The sequence below is a fragment of the Olea europaea genome, chromosome 9 (genome assembly GCF_002742605.1).
Source record: "Olea europaea var. sylvestris chromosome 9, O_europaea_v1, whole genome shotgun sequence".
NCBI lineage: Eukaryota > Viridiplantae > Streptophyta > Magnoliopsida > Lamiales > Oleaceae > Olea > Olea europaea.
In genome coordinates this window covers 1,585,692-1,591,616 of record NC_036245.1, presented here as the reverse complement: position 1 = coordinate 1,591,616, position 5,925 = coordinate 1,585,692, and positions in this window count along the sequence as shown.

The window sequence follows — 5,925 nt, the reverse complement described above, 5'->3', positions numbered from 1 at the left end:
TTTTTCAACCACATTAAATTAATTTATATTAAATATAATAAAATTTTTATTAAAAGACTTCTCGACCAACCCCTTAATAAAATAATTAATACACGCGTCTCAATATTTTATATTTTATACAAAATCCAATCTTGTAAGAGAACAAGTGGATAGAAAGAAAGGAAACAAAATTTATGTATGCAGTAATAAAACTTTATAATCTATGGTCTGTAGTGTACACTAATTTTTCTCTCTGGCTTCTAGTAGAATTTGGCAATTTATGGATGAAACAAAAGCACCGGCCGCCGCCGCCGCCCCCGCCGTCGCCGGAGGAAAGGAAGAGACCCGACTGCAACAAGTCTCGAAGATTTTAGAAGCTATCAAGAAAGTTTCTAATGATTTACAATCAAAACCGAGTTCCGACTCGGTCGACTGCATCAAAACGTTTATGCAGCTGCAAAAGAAGTCTGACTCAGTTTTCTCCGCCGATCCACGTCTCTCTTCTGTGAATCAACATCTCTCCGAGTTAAATGAGTTAATCCAGGATGTCCTGGATTCAAAAACTGGTGGTAGGAGTATCAGATCGTTCGTGACTCGGCGAGTCAGGTTCCATGAAATCTCCCGAATTTCGAGCTTGATTGAGTCGGAACTACAGGCATGGATAGATCGTGAAACAGTATTGAATTTGACCAAAACATTGCACCAAATCCATAATTCAAAAGCTTCAATTCTCACATCATCGGATGAAGAAATTCTATTGAAAAAAATGGATTCATTCCGGGGAATTCTTTCAAAGGGTTTCGATATAAAGCTGCAAGATTTTCTTTTAAAATCTGGGATTTTCTTGAACCTCGAAAGGGTTTTATGCAATCCACTTTTTTCTACAAGGGTTCGTGAAAAATCCGCCATAGCCATCGAAGAGCTTGTTCTTTACAACAAAGATGTATTCGTGGGTCTTGTGTTAATCGGACAAACTGTCAAATCTTTAGCATCAATGGCTTCTCTTTCTTCTCTACAAGTTCTTTGCTCTCTTATAAAGGCGATCAAGAGCCCTTTAGTCGATGAACTGGAATCATGCTGTGGAATCTCAAAGATTGTTGACTTATTACAATATTCTGGGGATTTTGGGTTACGATTAATGGCATTCAACTGCGTTCTTGAAATTGGGTATTATGGAAGAAAAGAGGCTGTTCAAGCAATGCTGAATGCGGGTTTGATCAAGAAACTGGTGGAATTGCAGAGGTCGGGAAATAATCAATTCGCGGGGTGTGTGGTGAAATTCACGATCCAGTTGGAAGTTGGAGAAGGGCTAAGGCAAAGAGAGAAGAGGAGTTTTAAGCAAGAAGTATTGGAGAAAATAAAAGAGGCATGTGTTTCTGAGGTTGAAGCTGCCACCATTGTTGCAGAGGTTTTGTGGGGGGCTTCACCTTGAAAATTGGGAATTCCAATAAGGGTAAAATGGGAAAATAAAATTGTTTTTTTTTTAGAAATTTTTAGTGAAAAAATTGTGTGGTAAAATATGTGTGGAATTATGTTTATTGTAAAGGGCAAATTTTTGGATATCTTTTTTTATTTTATTTTATAAGGTAGGAGCTCAAGTTTAATTTGTAGAAATGTTCTAATTGATGTATTCTAGTTAAATTGTTCGAAAGATTTTTATTTTATTTATTATTATTATTTTTCTTTTTTTTTTGTGAAGGGAAAATTCGCAACCGCTATCTTTCGAGTGTGCACTGATTAAACCCTCGAACTGACGTAATAGCCTGCAAATCACGCCAGACTTTCACTATGGCCATGTTTGACATGCATTCTTTCAAAAAAAATGCATTTTTAAAAGTTATTTGACATCATTTCAATTATATATTTTTTAATAAAATAATATTATATGTAAATTGAAAATTTTTTCTTATTTTTTAATTACATATTTTTCATCAATACACTATTTAAAAATACGTTCTCATGAAAATGATGTGGCTCAAACAAGGACTATGTTTTATACGAGTAATAGCAAGTAACATCTAGTGGTACAATAATTTGTTTGTTATCTAGTTTTGTTTTGGAGTGTACCAACACCATAAGTAGGGCTCAATAATGTTTGAGATCTAATTTTGACCACTTTCTTGGACCACAATAATACTCAAACTTGTGAGCCAATTTTGATGAAACTAACCCCTGTTTGATTCTCATTACTTGGTAATGAAAATGGGTAGAATAGTATTTTTTTGAAAAATGAGTGGTTGAAAAAGAGGGAAATTTTTTTGATTTACGTGTAATATTATTTTATGGAAGATTGTATGGTTGAAAGTAGAAGAGAGAAAAATAGAATGTAATGTAATGTAATTTAATGGGGGTCAAACGGGGGCTATATACCTAACATCGTGTCATGTGAAGTCAATTATTTTGCTTTGTACGTATCAAGAATGGAAAATTGAAAAAGATTTAGCTTCCCTTTGCCCCAATTATAATGGGTGAAATAATATTTTTTGGAGAAGAAATGTTCGAAAAATAAGGAAAAATTTTCGATTTACGTGTAATATTATTTTATAGGAAATTGTATGGATGAAAATTAGAGAGAAAAAAATAAAATTTAATTCAATAGAGATCAAACGGGCGCTTAACTTGATGTTTCCTCCATCCTTTGTGATGAAAACCAAGAATTTCTCTAGTATTTTGTTATTGTTTTTCATAAGACTATCAAGACTTCTAAGATCGTACTTTAAACATATTAAAGGTTCATTTGACATGATTTTTATTCTTAAAAGGTTGAACCCCAACCTTAAGAGTCCCCCACCGCCCCTTCCCTGTAGTATCGTGAGGGAGGTAAATCGCAAGTTATGCCTCCAAGAGTATAGGGTGGAAGGCTGCTTGTACACTTGCACTTATCCAAAAACCAAATCCATATTTCAGGATTCGAACCCTTGACGCGACAACCTCAAACAAAGTTGGATTTCACCACCCTCCCCTTTTACCACTTGGAGATGTGCCTTGGGGGCAAGATGATTTTTATTCTTACTTCTTGTAGAAGAGCTTTTGGATTAAACTATCTTAATTTTTGCTGAGAAGCTAATTTTTAAAAGAGTTTCTATTTCAAAAATATTTTTAATGGAAATCAAATTAAACCAATTTTCTCTAAAAGTAGAAAAAACACTTCTAAAAAATTAACCACACAGATTCAAAAGCAAGTTTTATATCTCAATTTTTATTTTTTTTCTCAAAAGTTATGCTAAATAGGCACTAAGTTCACAATTGAATATTAATTTAATTCTTCACAAGTAAAAAAATAAATAAATAAAAGAAAAAAAAATTAGCATATCATATATTATATTATGTTATTAACCACAACACCTAGTCTAGTGGTCAAGGCCTAGTTAGCATAAGATTAGTCTCAAAACCTTGAATTTTTTTATTATTTTGGAAAAGCAAAAGTTAGCATTGAACAAAATGATTGCATATTGCATTAGGATAAAATCATATGTACCGAATGGGGTTATCCCCTTCCCCCCCTTTCACAAACACGTGGGCCGCGCGTGTATTTAATAATGTTGAGTCGTGGTCCTCACCTTGATGATGTGAGTGGGGTGTAAACGATTGTGTAAATGATTATGTACGTGTAGCACGGTCCTTTGCATTATATAAATTATTTAATGTCCTATGCTACACTTCTAACAATCATTTATGGCATTAATTGAAATTTTTTAGTTTGTTTATGCAGCTGTCATAGTGAATGGATTGCCCTACGTTCCTTTAATGATCTTGTCAGCAATAATTCAAAGATCGCTTATCCACCAAAAAAAAAAAAAAAATTAATAATAATAATAATAATAATAATAATAATAATAATAATAATAAGATGTTAAAAAATCGTTGTTGAATAGAAAAATTGACAAAGAAATTTTAATTTCATATTTCTTTCAAAATATTTTTCGAATGGATAAAACTTACGGCCATATCCAAGTTGATTAGTAAGAAACAAAGAAATATAACATAAATCACTTTCAAAAAATTAAAAGACCGAAAGGGAGAATTTGAACACGCAATTCATTTTATTGAGGTAAAGACGTGTAAAATCCTTGAAAATGAGACATGTTTTATTTTATTTTAATTGGTAATAACAGTTCTTTTCTTACAATATTGTAATTAATCTCTTTAAAAGCAGTATTTGATAGTAAGTAAAATGTATTTTAATGATATATCTTTTTTAAATAATTTATATGCTGACGAAAATTCTATCCCTAATTAAATTTATCAGACTTTTTTTTTTTAAATTATCACCAATGAAAATTATTAGTAATATTAAATTATTATTTTTAATTGTTATTTCGTTAATTGTGGATTTTTCCTTCCGGGAAAAAAACTATAGCTAAATAATAAATATACATCAATCAAGAATCATGTTATCTAACACTATTAATACTAGAACACCAGCTTAATTAGCATTACTAGCTAAGTCCAATTAATATTAATTAAATGAAAGAATATGAATTTTTAGTTGCATAATGCTATCTATCCTTACTAATTGTGATCTTCTTGTAATGTGATATTAAATTATAAGAGTAATAAAGTCAGTCTCATATCTACATACTTAACCTTCGTTTGAATTTTTTGTAGCTGATAAAATGTTACTTTTAAAGTCAAATATTAATTTTAATCACGTATTTTCTTAAGGATCCACAAATGCACTTGCTTATTCACCCCTCATTTTTACCATATGAGCAACTAAATCGTCAAAACCTAAAAAAAGGGTTAATTGCCTTATCATTTCATGTCCAATCACCTAAAACGTCGCTTGGTATCACCGCCAGTAATGACAAATAGCATTATTCATTCCAATGAAACTTATCTTGTAGTGGAAATTGTTTTAGCATCATTAGTGCTAAATAGTATTATTAATTAGAGTTAATCCCTAAGTGCAGGGATTAATTTCACAAGGAGCTTGCTAGGTCCCTCACTATAGTAGGCGAGCCCCACATGTCATAAAAAGGAAAAAAAAAATTGCTGTGAGCTCCACTGTGTGTGTGTATCCTGGTCCTGTACTTCAAGCTGGCTTGTATTAATTAATCTACTAATACATAAATTTGTGGTGGGTCCCAATTATTAAATTAAATTTGTTGATTTGATGAGTCATGTCATTCTTGCTAAATATAAATTAAGGTTTTGTTTGTCTTTCATTTTTTCACGGTACTCTTTTTCAACCACACATTTTTAATTAAAATAATATTACACGTGAATAGAAAACTTTTCTTTATTTTTTAACCACACATTTCAATATCAATCACTATTTCATAATACATTACTATCAAATAATGGGGCACAAAAAAGCGCTAAGTAATGTGTTTAAAATATTTTTAAAAGAGTCTGTAAAAGTGATATGTTTTTTATTTTAAGGAATTAAAGCTTGAAATTAGACTTAAAAAATTTCTTTATTATTTTTTTTAAATAAACTGAAGATTTGCCTCTCTGTGTTTGAAAGAATCAATTTCATCCTTTATTTGTGTTTTATTATAATTGCGTTTAATAAGATTGCGTCTACTATTTAAATTATTTATATTATATTGAATGTTTTAACTATTGACATCTAAAAAAATATTATTAATTAAAAATTTAAGGAAAAATAATAAATAATTGGTAGAAAAAGGAAAATAAGGAGCATAAGAATTTATCAGAATATATATAACAATTATTTTTTGAATTTAAAGATGCTATTTATTAATTGAAAGGGCAAAAAAAAAAAAAAAAGCTTGAGTCAATAAAATGGATAAACACTAGGGAAGACAACAGAAAGCTGGTCCTTATTGTTCCTAGCGTAGGATCTCTCACGTTTGATAGGTCGACTTAAAGTCTTAAACATTATTAAATTGAACAAGTAATTGTCAAATTATTGCACTAAATAATCCAAAAAGTATCATTCCATACTTCTTTAAAAAGTTTGAAAATGTTTTTTTTTTT